General features: G+C 35.4%; 1 long non-coding RNA gene across 1 annotated transcript in view; it reads right to left on the bottom strand.

Moving 5' to 3' along the window:
* Window positions 1-2,813: 2,813 nt before the first annotated feature.
* Window positions 2,814-15,713, bottom strand: part of LOC135291079 (uncharacterized) — a 20,376-nt gene continuing 7,476 nt past the window's right edge. The window contains exons 2-4 of the long non-coding RNA XR_010353945.1: window positions 8,170-8,324; window positions 4,946-5,073; window positions 2,814-3,021 (exon numbers count right to left, since the gene is read on the bottom strand). This is a non-coding gene — a long non-coding RNA (uncharacterized LOC135291079). The remainder of the gene's footprint in view (window positions 3,022-4,945; window positions 5,074-8,169; window positions 8,325-15,713) is intronic.

Here is a 15,713-nt window from a genome sequence, read left to right as displayed (position 1 = left end):
AGCCACCAAAATCATATTGTCTGTCAATATTCAATATTTCAAATTTCAATCTTTAGAGAGTATCATAATGAGTAGAATTTTTCTTTTTTTTTTTTTTTTGTAAGTTTTTGTCAGAAGCCCCTCCAAATTCAGTCAGGTTGTTGCAGAAAATTAAAGTAGAATGGGAGGTGAAAAACTGTGTCTGGCAGCACTGAGATCAGCCTCCAGATTTAAAGCTAAAGAAACCAAATCCTGCCAGGTTTACAATTTCACTGGCAGATCTCACAGAAAGATTTCATTTCAAGGGATTCTTCACAAATATAAAAAGTACAATGCTAATGAATGATTTTTAATACTCTTGCCTTGAGTCACTTTAAAAAAAAACAAAACAGCATGCAGTTTTTCTAAGTGATTCTCCTTGAATTCTGCCACAGAGTGCATGAGGACAACAAGGCAGAGCCAATAAAATTCAATGCTAATCAGGCAACATTAATATCATGGTCATAATTCAATCCATGTTCTTGAAAAGGGGAAGGTGATAGAGATATGGAGACTTCATATAAAGTAAGCTAATTAGCATCTTTGCATTTACATAGGATAAGGAATTTTAAGGGACACTTTTTCAATTCTGAATTTTTACAAGCACCAATTAAAATTAAATTGTAAGGCCTGAATAATCAGAAATCTAGGAAGACACCATGAGATTTTTCAACCTGTAATCTCCCTAAGCACAACAAAAAAGAAAATAGGGTGAATTTTTTTTTTAGCAGTAGTGAGTAGAAGAGTATGGTTTCTTAATATGTGTGCGTGTGTGTGTCAATCTGCCTGAAAAAATAAGACAAAGTTTGTAGCATTGCATTAAAATGACAGCTGGGCAAGGTATTAATTGAAAAGTACATGACAAGGACTGCTATGAAAGACACAGGCAATATTCTTTAACTGAGGAGAGATGAAGAAATATGGTTTACTGTGAGGAGGAGGATGCTGAAAAGGGGTTTTCAGGACAGGTTTCTGCTGTCTCTCCAGCTATTAGAGAGCAGTTATTTTAAAATAGAAAGGTTAAGCACTGAGTAATCTAATTATTATGCTGTACTACACACAACTGTGGGCAAAAATGTCTCCATGATCTTTCCTCACCTCTGTGCCAGGAGAAAGAAGTCTAGATCTGAGCCTGCTATCTATTAATATCCTCCAAACCCCTGAACTCCCACTGTTCAGGGCTTTTTTTTTTGTCCACCACACTTTTCAGTACACTTCAGTACAGCTACTAATAAATAAGGATTTCAGATAAAAGACTTTTATCATATTCTGTAATGAAAACATGGACTTATATGGGGCTATAAGAAAATCCTCTTTTAAACTGAGGAAAGCTAACTTACTATCTTTTTTTTCCATTTCTGGGAAGTTTTGTCAGTGTAGAAATTAATTGTAAACAGAGGTGTTTTTTAAAATAAAATATAATTGAGGTTAATTTGTTTCAGTATTTGATTTTGCTGAGAAAAGTAAACAATGTAATTTTTTAGGTCTAAAGTGAGTTTTTCTTGTTTGTTTAGCAAGCTGAAAATGCAGTCATTTCCACAGCTTTGTCTCAATTGTGTGTGTTTATATTCTTTCAATTTCCCATCTATTTTTCAAGGCAGAATATTTCCCATGAATAAAGGAATTATTTGAAACTGCCACAGGGCTCATTCAGTCATTTCCTCTCCATGGCTCAAAATCTTTTAACGAAACTTTGGGAAAGAGTATGGATTTCCTCATTTTGAACATAATTTACGCTGCAGTGGTTCCATTTAGCTGAAACCCTCTTTAAACTCTTTAAATCTCTATACATATTTCCTAATAAAAGAAGTGATCCAGGAATCTTATAGAAGCAGAAAAGCAGGTCTAGTAGAAATATTTTTTTTACTTCTTCAGTCTGGAACATAGAAATATTTAGCCTCCAGTATTTCAGTTTGAAGGGGGAATAATATGATACTTGAAAATATACATGGCATAAAAGCATATAAAAACAATGTTGATACATAGAAGGACCATATTTTCAATTGTACTGCAGAATAATCTAGATCAAAATTGCTTTTTGCATCACCATAAGACTGTTAGGAATTTTCTTTATGTATTCAAAGGGGTTTTTTTTCTTCAGTTCCATTACCATCCTGAAAAGGAGTGATATAAAAAGATAAAAACGAAAACAAAACAAACAAGAAAAACACACACCTAAAAAACCAAACCAAACCAAAACCCAAAACCCCCCAAAAACCAGGGAAAAAAAAAACCCAAAACAAAACAAACCAAAACAAAACAAAAAAAAAAACCCCACAAACAAACAAAAAAAACCCAGAAAAACCCAAACAAACAAAACCAAACCAAAACAAACAAACAAACAAAAAACACCAAGAGTAATCTATACCACTCATTAATTCCAGAGGGACAATATTTGGGGAAGGGGGGAAAGCACTAACAACATAAAATTCTTTGAGACCCTTTTAAAGAACTTAGAAAGACAAGTTGGACAATAATTCATGCTAGAATCATATTGTGCAACAATAGTCCTTGAAACTTTTATTTAGTGTAAAGACTACTGGAAGTTGGAGAAAATTTTGTCAAAAAAAATTTTGCCAGAATTTTACCAAAATTATTTCCTTTCTATGAAGTTAAAGAGGGAAGCTTTTATGCCTTGTGTTCTATGTTCCAGTTTCCTTTTGCTTTGTGGCAAGGACCTAATGATTTTTTTTTTTTACTTGAATAGTTTTCTTAAAAACCCAATGATGAACAATAGCAAAAAACTCAGGGTAGGATCACAAAATGAAATATCAGATATATTTGATCCCATAAGTTTTCTCTTTTAATATATTTCATATTTATCTGCTACCTTGATGAAGACACTGGCTCCTCATGGTGCAGAAGACAGGATAAAAGCCTGACTGAATTTTATTACTTTATATTCAGAATAATGCAAGAGAATGTTTTTCTGTAAAGGTGTTCCAGGCTGTTTCACTTAGCCCTCTTTACAGATGGAGATGTCTTAATAGTTTGTGGTGTTCTCTGTAAAATAAAATATCAGACTTAATTAGTTCATGGTACAGGCATCTGGGAAAATGCTATTGCTTTCAATAACAAATAACTCAAAAAAACCCAAACCAAACCAAACCAAACTAAATCAGCAACAAATAATGAATATTCAATAAAGCTTGTGCCCTGTATTCACTCTTTGAAGCTTTAATCCAAAGCCTGTAAAGGAAATAATAAATCTTATCAATCATTAATTAAGGTATGCCGTAAGGAAGAAAAAAATAACCAAATAACCTTATCAACTTTCCTGTACTTTCTATATATTTGAAATACTTCTTAAAGTATTGTCCTTTTAAACACACTTTTTTCCTGGTGTTTACATATATATATTTATATATATATATTTATATATTTATTTATATTAAAGAGAGAAAAACAACCCAAAGGGATACATACAGTCTTGCAAATGGAATAAATAAAAATCCCGCATTTTGATGGTGCTTAAATACTTCTCCCTGTACTGAAACTGATACAGGATTACAATAATATTCCCCACAATGCTACAGGACAAAAATGGATAAGATCCTCTGTTACCATATTCATATGCATGACAGACTGAAAATATTTTAAAATCTTTACCTAAACCCTCAAATCTTAAATAAGTTATGCAATGATAATATCCCCATGCTTCAGGATAATGAATTAAACTCTAAATTAGGACAGTATCATAGTTGCACAGGTAAGTAAAATGATAAATGATCTGTATTGCCCTTTGAATCACTTAATGACTTTGCACCTCATGCTGAAAGCTTTTTAGATTTTATTGCCCTTTGAAGATCCTCCATTCTGGTTTAGACATTAGTGGACTACAAATCAATACTAATGGAGGCATGACAATAATTCATATTACCTTTAAGTACAGTGTGCTAAACACTCAAAAAAAATTTTTTTTTTCCACTCAGATACCACTGATCTTATACAGAGAGATTATTCTGTGATCATAATGTATTAAACCCCTTTACCAGGCCCATGGAGGAAGATTCCTTCTGAACAGCAGTTTTACTTCTTGGATACAAATAACAATCTTTTAAAAATCTCAACTCTTCCTCCATTTGTCTTTAAATTGCTTTCAGGGAAGATATCTGAAACCTCTTGTTTGTCATAGTTTCTACTCAAGACTGATCAGTACAGTTATGTAGAAGTGCATTATGATAGGAATATATTCAAAATCCATGTTAATGCACAGTAAATCAAAGAATCAAAGAATCACAGAAAAGCAGAAAGGTGATTTAAGGTCAGATGGGACCCCAAATCCCACCCAGTGCCACCCCAGCCACGGCAGGGTCACCTTCCCCTGTGCCAGGCTGCTCCAGCCCCAGTGTCCAGCCTGGCCTTGGGCACTGCCAGGGATCCAGGGGCAGCCCCAGCTGCTCTGGGCACCCTGTGCCAGCCCTGCCCACCCTGCCAGGGAACAATTCCCATTGCCAAGATGCCAGCCAGCCCTGCCCTCTGGCCCTGGCAGCCATTCCCTGGGTGCTGTCCCTGCAGCCCTTGGCAATTGTCTGTGTCCATCTTCCCTGCAGCCCCTGCAGGCCCTGCAAGGCCGCCCTGAGCTCAGCCCAAAGCTTCTCCTCTCTGGGCTAAACAATCCATATTCTCTCATCCTTTCCTTCTGTAAATCTGCTATTATTTGATTTTTTTATGTTTTAATCCCAGTAGGCTGATAACTACCAGGAAGCAGCTTGGTCACCCTTCCTCACTGGGATGAGGGAGAGAATCAGAAACACAAAAGCTCATGGCTTGAGCTAAAAACAGTTTAATAAATAAACCAAAAGCTGTGTCTGCAAGCAAAACAAGGAATACACGTAACGTTCACATTTTCTGAAAAATCCCTTCACCCAGGATTTTTCTCCTGGGAAGCTGAGAAGCCTCAGAGAAAAAGGGAAACAATTCCTACCTCATTTGCTTCTCCAGTGTTTTGCTCCTTTGGAATGTGTTCAGAGATTGTTTATCCACAGGTGATTGTGTCATTGGATTCTGGTGTGAGTTGTTTTGACTCTTTGGCCAGCTGAGGTCAAGCTGACTCTGGAGAGAGTCATGAGTTTTCATTATTATCTTTTTAACCTTCTGTAAGTATCCTTTCTGTATTCCTTAGTATAGTTTGGTATAGTATTCTTTAATATAACACGGTATCATAAAATAATAAATTAGCCTTCTGAGAACATGGAGTCAGATTCATCATTCCTTCCTGCCACGAGGGTCCCTGCAAGTACAATAAATCCTTTCTCCACTTCCCATGGGCAGGCCATCCCCAGGCCCCATCATGCTTGGGGAAATGCCACCACTGAACAAATATCCCTGATTCCTCATTCCTGCCCCCAATTTATATCCCTAAAATGATGAGTGCTTGTGAATGTGCACCCACAAACACACAGGGAAGGGTACACCTGATTATTGTGGTGAATCTCCTTTTAGAACTTGTGTATCATCAGGTTGTAACCTGATTTTCTCCAGGAGGGAAGTAAAGGGTAAGTAGCAAAAGCCAGCAACAGCATCTCCACTGTCCCCTGGGTTTTGTTCACTTTCCATGTCTCATTTAGTTTCATTTTGATTTCCCATGTAACTAATTTCATAAGAAGACCTCTGGGACTATGTACCTCAACATTTCACTCAGAATTACCTCCTGGCCCTGTCAAATATCTATTCCTTCTGTCAAATACATGTGGAGCTTGCTTGCACAGCAAGCAAGAGACAGAAATTTGTTGTAGATTTCAGTGAGAGTGTAATAGTTGCACACAGAGAAATAATGGCTTTTCTGTTTTGTCCTGTTGGGTTTTTTGGTTTTGTGGGGGGTTTTTTGTTGTTTTTTTTGTTTTGTTTTGGTGTGGTTTGGTTATTTTTTTTTGTTTTGGTTTTTGTTTGTTTTTGTTGTTGTTGTTTTTTGTTTGTTTTGGGGGGTTTTTTGGTGTTTTTGTTTTGGTTTTGGTTTTTTGTTGGTTTTTTTTGTTTGGTTGGTTTTTTTTGTTAATGTGCCATGAGATGCTTTTGGAATTAATGGTCACACAAATTATTTAAAATCCTTGTGTTGTACAAATCTCTTCTCCATCCAGATACTTTCACCAGGAATAAAAGGAATTTTCAGAAAACAAAGTTAATTTATACAGGTTACCTAGTCTCTCATGGGACCTGTAGAGAAAGAATCATACATGCACCTAAGAAAACTTTATTCTGCCATAGTCAAACATTATTTTTTCACTCCTCTCTTTATAGAAATGTCCTTCAATCATTCTGTTTCTTCTTTTATCTGCAGTGAATTTACAGGCAGCAATGTCTGTAAGTGGATGACCCAGGTTCATTCCAGTGTCAGGTTATTTTATCAGAATGTCATGTGTGAAAAAAGTTATTTGTATGACTTTGTGATCATACACTCTCTCATAAAGCATGTCAATAGAAGGATAAAGCTGAGATTGCTCCCCAAAAAATGTACATTTTAAAAAGAATGGAATAAAAATTCCATCCTTTTGGAATGGGGCTGATTTTAGTTTTTGCATATAGTTTGTAGATGTTATAAAACAAATTAATTTTATCTACAGCAACTACAGCAAAAAGTGTGTCCACACGAATAACCTGCCAATGAGAGTGAAACGTTTTACCTCATTGCATAAAACTCCATTTGTAAATTACTTATTTTTAATGGCCCAACCCTGGGAACCAGGTGAGCAGGGGACAGAGCTGCAATTTTCACAGCTGTTTCCTGATGTGAAACAACTGAGACTCAAATAAACATCCCTAAGGGTTTCCTGTCCAATCTGCCAAACTCCACACCTTAACTGTTGCTTCTCCAACCTTTTCCCTTTCCTTTCATTCCATCTTGCCCCAAAATAATTTTTCTCACACATGGATATTCACCATTGTCCTAACCTGGGGTGTGTTTCACAGCAAGCCCTACTTTCCTCTTTCCCCTCCTCCCACCAGAATTCCACCATTTCAATTGAATCTCCCACAGTTTTTCCTTCTTCTGTGCCATGACAGTCACATCATCTATAGGAAAGGTTTTTTTTTACTTAAACTGAGATAATAATGAATTATGGATTAGCATAACCATGCCTGAATAATTGATCTACTTTCAGTTACTCTTTTTGTGTTTATTTTTGTTTTGATTTTTTTTTCTTTGCTATTACCTCACAGGTAGCCTCATATTTAATTTACTATAAATTATCTGTTTTCACTGATGCTATCACCTATTGAAATTCTTATTCCCACAGAAATTTTTCCAGATGAAACAACTTCTGTTGATTGGTATGCTACCTGAAATACTGTTTTCAGTCTGGCTTTGTGACCCTTGCTCTCAATTTGTCATAAAAATTAAGATAATTTTCTGTTTCTCAAATAATTTGTAAAGAAGCTCTGAAGGTCACATTGGGCGGGGGGGGGAAGTAAAAACACCTTTATTTTCCAAGGTCTGAAAGACCTGTGCTTTATCTTTATAGAACTGCAATTATTGAGTTTGCTGTTCCATGCATAGATTAGAATTGTGAGAATTTAAAAAAAAATTTCTAACAAAATATTAGAAATTTAGAAAATTTCTAAATACATTTAGAAAGTAAAGTTATTAAGTTACTTTCAGTAACTTTCAGAATTTTCAAAAGAAAAGAAGGCTACACACCTTTCTTAAAGATTCTTTTACCTATTATAAATAGAAGTTAATAGTGACTTTTCTTTGGAAAGCTGGCCACAATCAGAACTCATTGAAAATTATAATTGGCTTAAAAGCAGAAAGAGTTCAATGTGATATAATTTGTTTTATTCTATGTTGAATATTTCAATCATTACTAAAATAAAAATTATTTATCAAATAAGAAACTGAAATGTTGTATTGAAATCCATCTCTCTCTCTCCCCCCTCCTCTCTTCCAGAATTAGGAATTTTATTTATGGTTATTGTTACCTATATTATTCCTTTAGAAATGGGTAAGACTCTCTACCTCACTACATATAGGATATTTCCTTGAAAAGTTTAGGTAGACTAAATTATTTTATTCAGATTTAAGTAGCTTTCAGACCCTTGAGCCCAAACTGATTTAGGTTACATCCCATCCTTGTTTTTTAGAAAATGCCACTAAATACTAAATTACTCATAAGTATGCTTATGACAGAGATGAAAAAAATGTAAAAAATATACCACATCTGCTCATTCTTGAGAAAATTCATTCTGTGAGGCATTCCATTTTCTGTCAAAGCTGTGGGGCGACACAACATGAAAACTGCCCTTGAAGATCAAATTTCATGAAAACATTCACAGTGAATTTCTAACAGTTGTGCCAGGGTAGGAAAATACTGGGGAAAAAAAAAAAAAAAGCAGAGATATCAGCTGTGTTTCTGTCACAAAAAACAGTGATTCAAGACATAGTGCAAAGAAATTATCATGATCTTATTCCAAACACTTGTCTCCATTCTGCTAACCTCATCTTTTTTAAGTATTTTAATATATTGCTGATTTTATTAGATAAGTCTTAAGTAGTTTTTTTGTAGAGATCAAAGACATCCTTCTAGTAAGATCAAAGCTCCATTTGCCCACTCCCTCCATGAAGGCAAGGGACACATTTCCAGAGAAAATCCCTCAACCTAGAGGAGGATCTGATCGCACTTGGTGTGAATTCAGGTGTTTTTTTTCGACTGGACCCTATTTCAGCATGCTTCCTCAGGTCAGACAACAAGGTGGGCAGCACATTCACAGCTCCTGATGGGGACAAAAGCCTTTCCTCGGAGGGAGAACGACCCTGGGGGAAATATGCACAAGCATCACAAGCTGCAAAAAAAATTAGAGTGTAGGCAAGTCAAGGCAAGGCAAGGCTAAGGTATATTTTAAACTCCAGATTCCAGAACTTCTCCTTTAAACTCTAACTAGTTCTCTTTTACTTTTCTGGAGTTTTTTGGTTGATATTTTTTGTTTGTGGGTTTTGGTTTTTTTTTTTTTGTTTGTTTGTTTTTTTTTTTTTTGTTTGTTTTTTTTTTTTTTAATTAATTTTCATTTCTCCAGAAAATCTTAAACAGGATCTTTTCCTATCAGGCTTCTCTTAGGCCAGGCATCTGTTGCCTGGGATAAAGGACAAAACTTTTCCAAACAGTGTGAAAATTGTAATATAAATGCAAATTTTTAGTTGAAAGTTTGCAAGTGCACCATATGGGGATATGCACACATGATACAGTATTTCTACAATTTTTATAAGGTTACTTAATTAGTATATCTAACAAATATTGTCCTATTAGAAGAGCAGTTGGTTTGGTAATTTCCACCCATGTTCTGCACCACTGGAGTCCCCCCCAGTCTTTGAGCTCTGCAGTTTATTGTGACTTTGATATATGATGCAAAACCAAGTGTCCTTGTTAGTCTAAAAGCAAGACTAAGCACAATTTCAAGCTTGTATTATTAAGTTTGTTAAACTATGGGAAAGTGCAGGAAAAACACTGGAAGTTATAACTATGTATTAACGGTCTACCAGGCTACAAATACATGAAAAACTATATTAAAAAGCTACAAAAACTTTAGGTGTCATGTCCATCATGTCTGTGGCAGGTTGACTGTGGGACCTTGGTGATGTGGAGCCTCTTTGCTCTCCCTTCTGTTTTCTGTTCCAAGGCAATGATAAAAGTCCAATTAAAACTTTGGGCCGCATGCTAAATGCAGTGTAATGATTTCATCTTTGAGTATTTTGACTGAGCGAGCAGGAGAAATTACTTTCTCTCAAACTGTACCAGATAAATCTCTGTAAGAAGCATCCTCTCCATCTCCATTGCTAATTTGCTAAACCAATTTAAAATCCTAAGGCAGCAACTAAATACCATTTGTCATTTTAATTTTAAGGTGATGGATATACACTTAAAAAGGCATCACTGTGATGAATGTTGCTGGGACATCCGAGCACCTCCAAGGAGGAAATCTAGCTACCAAGGGAAGACACAAAGCAGGAGATTAGCAATTTCATGTATTTAAGGGAACTCCATGCCTGATTTACCTGTTCTTAATGCACTGACATAGGGCTCTTTAAAGGAAGCTGAATTTCTGCCAGTCTTTTCCAGTCCCTTGAAAATTAGATTCCAACAGATGGAGCATGTTCTTCAATATGAAAAACTACATCACTGAAAATTTGATATTGATCTTTTTAGCTTTTACATTTTTGAGGCCAGAGGGAACTGATCTTGGGAATAGCAGTAGATTTATTTTAGAGCTCAGGTGGCATCCATTTTGTTCTGGCATATCAACAAACATTTTCAGTCTGCCCATCTGCTTCTTTAATCCACTGGATGTTTAAATCAGGAAACATGTTAAGAATGACCTTTTCTGCTTAGATTTATAGTTGTGTTTAGATGCTTCTCAGTAAAGAAAAACTGAGCTGGATTTTTTAGATCAGATGAAACCAGATCAGATAGTTCAAAATCTGCATAGTTGCAGCAACTTAAAAGTAAAATCTGTTCATCTAGACTGGAATAAGTTAGATCAGAATACAAGCTACACTTGGATAAATATTGCACATTTTATGGTGAAAGCAGCAGAATAATTTCTTTATTAATTCAATGCAGTTTCATGGCTACAGTAACATGTGATGTTCAACATTAAGGCAGTGAATCATTATCTGAGTCAAGGTGGTATTTTACAGGGATGTCTCCAAGTTGTTGGAGTTAACTTGTTTTTGTCTTTGTAAAAATTTGTCTTTTTCTTCTTTTTTATTGAAATGTTGTAGAAATACTGACAAATAAATGTACACATACAAATATATTAATATATTTTTCTCCTTGGGGGTTGCTTTAATTTCTATATTGGAGGTATGACATAAACGTCATGGAAAAAATCATGAACAATGCTGAGAAGGAAAAAGAGACTATAAAGAGGTGTAATGAAATATAAAGAATGGAAATAAACAAACAAACGAAACAGACAACCTACATATTGTGGAAATGCCCTTTAATGGTTTGGTTTTCCACATCCTAAATGCAATGGATTTTCACATCTCTCCTCAGGTCCAGAGAGCTTTTACAGGACTGGCTAAGGGAGTAGCTGGAATTATGGCCTGTAAAGGTGCTGGGTTTTGGGGAATTCTCTGCTGTCATACACCACTTCTTTGGCATTAAAGAGACTGAGGCACATTGGACATGCCCAAAGAAATATTACCCTTCAGTTGTTCTTTGATTTAAACACTCAGTTGGTTATTATAGCAGCAAGGCAGATGATGGAGCAGTATAACATTTGGCAGAAGTTGTAGCAATTTCTGTACAGATGGACAACCATGGAATGTGAGAGGCATAAGAATATCATAAAAAGTATTCCTGTGCTGTCTGCAGCAAAAAGAATCTCAAAAATTGTTTCAATATTTACGTGATTGAACAAAGAACTAGGCTGAGCTTTCACTTGTAAACCTCTGTTGTGTCAGTCCTCAAAATATGCATGACTAATACAAGACAGAAATTAAAACAAAAATTGCACTAATAAGTATGATTAGAATGGAGATGCTCCTGAGAGATTTTCTTCATCCTGACAATATTGGTTGAATTGACAGCAAATTCTTTAACTACCAAAAAACATTTAAAAAACGAACAAGCAACAACAACAACAAAAACCCCACCAAAAACAACACCTATCATTGTGGATTTGAGGCAGAATTTCTAAAAGAAATTCTATCTTGGGTGAATATCTCTGCTGGTTTGAAGGTTACCTGTTCTAGAGAAAGCTGTCATCATAAATTAGATTTTTTTTTTCTGACAACCACTGCATTTTCAGAGCATCTCATCCCTCAGAAATGTGTTTCCTACAAGACAATCTTTACACTGCTATGAGTTTACTAATCCCAGGTGATGGATTGACAGGGAATTGTAACTCAGAGTTTAGTCAGCTCTGATTTTTATTCCGGGCAAGTCATGGTGCTTGTATGATTAAAGTAAGTCTTGGCTGCTCCTTTGAATTTCAGGCATCATATGTTTTTATAGTGAGATGATAATTTGTCATCTGGGAAAGAAGGCACTTACATACCCTCACACAGTGGGATTTAGGGAATCAAACCGAGTACGAATGAAATTACACACAGCAGAGCGTGCTAACTCATCAGTGATTCAGATATTATTCCTTGATCCAAATTCTCAAAGGCATGGGCCTTTGAAGCAATGCACAGAAACAAACATTAAAATGAAATTCATGTCCCCTAAACAGTAAATATTGGTCCTGCCTGATGTGCATATGAATAAATTTGGCACAGAGACAGATAACTGGACAGGTAGAAGAATTTTGACCAGGAAAAATAAAGGTGAAAGGAAAAAAAAAAAAGGAAAAAAGTTTTTGAGATTTCTTGTTTCCTTTAGTTTAGTTTGATTTCTCTAATATTTTTGTTAAGAATAACAAGGTCAGAATAGAACAGAACACTGTAGAATGCCTAACCCTATATATATGTTCATATTTATTTCTTTTTATGTAAAAGGCCATCAGAACTGCTTTCCATAAAATTTTAAATGTTTGTAAATGTTTTTGAAACTTCCATTAAGTGCATATTTGCCAATACAAATCAGTCTTTGAAGGATGTATTATGCTCCATCGTTTAATTTCAGCTTATTTTTCTAACAGTAGGTATGTAATTGCATTAAGTAAAATTTCACTGAAAATTATTCCACTGAGTGAGAGAAGCAAGAACTCTAAATTTCTGGAAGTAATCCCCAAAAAATGCAGAGCTTTTCTGAAGAAACATTTCCTGATGTTTAAAAATCTCCACATGAAAAAAAAGTGCTGATTAATGTTTTCTTATAATAAATCAAGAGCTACTACAAAAACTGTAATGTTCCCCCCACAGTTGAGTTTTCTTTTCTTTAGATTACAACAGGGCAGCTGCTTCAGCTTCCCCCATGTGTTGGATAGTGAAATCTTTTAGCACTGCAGTTGCAGTGCTATGGATTATCTTCAATTTGAGCACATCTGTCTTATAATGGAGTTTACAAAGGTAAAATTCCATCCCAGATGAGTCCAGAGTGGAGCAGAGATGAATACTCCTGTTATATGAAACCTTATCTTTCAGTGCACCAACATAACTTTTACTCACTTAAAATGTCACCCTCTTGACTTTTTAAATGTCATTCATCACCCACTTTGAGCTTCAGAACGTTTTCTGCAGAGCTGTTGATTCCCCTGTTCCCATTTCTGTTTTTTATTTCCCCTTCCAATGTGGAGCACTCAGAAGGTGCCTGTGCAAGAGACTGATAGTGCTGACAAGAAAAAAGCCCTGAAGAATATAAAATACCTAAAAACCCCTTCTTCATTTGGAAATTGGGCATATTTCTAGATCAGCTTGTCCAATCAAAATTAGGAAGAACAACATAGCCACTGATTCATTCCTTTCCCAATTCAGTCTCTGAAAAATCAAATGCAAAAACAATACTTTTGAGTTTTAAATACTCAAAAGTAGGCTAGAAAGGTCATAGTAGCTTTCTAAGGCTACACTTGTTAAAATTTCATGTATTGCAATAAAAATGTGAGACCTCAGATGATCCCAAAGGAGAACATAATGACACAAATTAATATCTGGTGCATTTTTATTGCCCTTAAGAGAATTATAGTAAGACTGACTTTGGATGACTGGTTACTAATTAGTTGGCAGCATTAATGGCAAAGTTCTGATTTTAAAAGATTGCAGTGCTAACCTAACCCGGTAAGAAATGCCTTTAAATTTGTTCTGTTCTCTGTTTATTTCTGACTCTTGGGTTGCCTTTATGTATTTTAAATTGCTAGTTTTGGGCAGCAGCTGCTGAGGTCCTCCATCTGAAGAGCTAAAAATTCTATTATTCAAAAAACGTAATAATTTTTTCTTCACTATTCATATTGGTAATCTTGATGCATCTCCCAACACTGAATGAGAGAAACAACGTGTGGTAAAATGAGATAAAACAATAAAGTGATTTCAACAACTCAAAGATAAGCTCTTAAAAAGGGTCATGAAGGTCATGACACTTCCCATTGAAGAAGTGTTGATAAAATAAGACGGGTTTGGAGGTGTGCCTGCAACCTAAAGTGAAAAGTGTGGTTGTTAGAAAACAGGGTCTTCATAACAAAGCAGTTGCCTGAGCTCACCTTTCCTCACGAAGTGGAAAGTGTTAAAAATTGAGTTATGGTTGTTGGGACACGCAAACAACTGTGTTAAGAACATTTATTTTATGTTTCTATAAATTTTATCTCCTTTTGGGTGTAGACTTTAGAGTAGGCTCTGGTTAAATGGTTCTCTGGTCAGCATTTCCAGGCATTAGAGCATTCCATACCATGTTTTATATGGTTAAAATCATGGAGCCACAGAATGGTTTGGGTTGAAAAGGACCTTACAGCTCATCTAATTCCACCCCCTGACATGGACAGGGACATTTTCCAATACTCCAGGGTGCTCCAAGCCCCGTCTAACCTGGCCTTGGACACTTCCAAGGACCCAGGGGACAGCTTCTCTGGGAATTCCATTCCAGCTCCTTCTCCACCCTCACAGGGAAAAATTTCCCCCTAACACCAAATCTAAAGTAGCTGTCAGTTTGAACATAAGGAGGAGTTAAAGTCTTTTCACTGATTTACAGCTTTGATCTATGTTGTCCACATGAAAATTAACTCTTGAATACTGATAAATAATATTTTTGCCATGTCTTTTTTCCTGTTCTCCCAGCAGAGCAGAGGCAGAGTATCCTGTGCCTTGTGTGCATATTGATGACTGCAGCAGGAACACAACTCTGAAAAGTCAAGCCTCATTACCTGTTCCCAGAGGACCCAGTTGATCTTGATTTCTTCTCCTGTGCTCACAGAATAGAACAATCAATACTCCAGCATAATATATGTGCAATTAACAGGTCTCCTCAGGAGCAAAAATGGCAAAAAATGATGAAGATATGGTTTCCACAGCTAGGATACAACCTCAGTCAATGCATTAGCTCATGATGGGAATTATTGGTAGTAACTTTTTTTTATTGTAGCTTTGGGCTATGATAAATCTGAGTTATTTTAACACAATACATCTCTGATAGAGCTAAGTGGAAGAAAAAGTTAAAAGTTGCACACATTTTGGAGTTTTGTTTGGTTATAAACATTTCTTCAACTGCTTTCCTATGTCATCCTTCATCTCTTTATTATTTTTCTTTTTGTTCATGAAAGCTTGTACTGCAGGTTCTCTACTGTGAAAGTATATATAATTTATTAATGTCTATAGCTATGCTTTCATTCTTTCTGTGTTTCTACTTTTTGGTCATTACTTTCACCTCTTCTAGCTAAGCAACTGCTCTTAAAGAACTAGATTTAATTCCTATCATAATCAGTAAAGATTCCTATAAAGTCAGTGTCTCCCTGATAAAACTCAGCAAAGATTGTTTCTTCCAATCATTACATTTTTTTTCTTTCCTATCTTTGCCATGAAATTGTCTATGCTTTTCAATTAGGCACAAAAGCCTTTTCATCTTCTTTTTCCCAATACCTACATCTTTATATTTCAATTACTGGTTATCATTTCATGTCATGATGACATGATATTACTTTTTTTTTCTTTTAAATAATCTTATAATACACTTATCCAGTCTAATTTAATTACATTTCAAATTTTCTTTTCCTACTTTGATACCAGAAAGCATTGCTAGTGTCTCTTATGAGAAACTATTAACATGCTTAGCAAGAAGTCTTAAGTCCAAGAAATTATATTTTAATAAGCTAAGTCACCTGAAAATAGTCTC

Source organism: Passer domesticus, chromosome Z (genome assembly GCF_036417665.1).
Source record: "Passer domesticus isolate bPasDom1 chromosome Z, bPasDom1.hap1, whole genome shotgun sequence".
In the NCBI taxonomy this organism is placed as follows: domain Eukaryota; kingdom Metazoa; phylum Chordata; class Aves; order Passeriformes; family Passeridae; genus Passer; species Passer domesticus.
The sequence above is the reverse complement of the archived record's forward strand: the minus strand, read 5'-3'. Positions and strand labels throughout refer to the sequence as shown.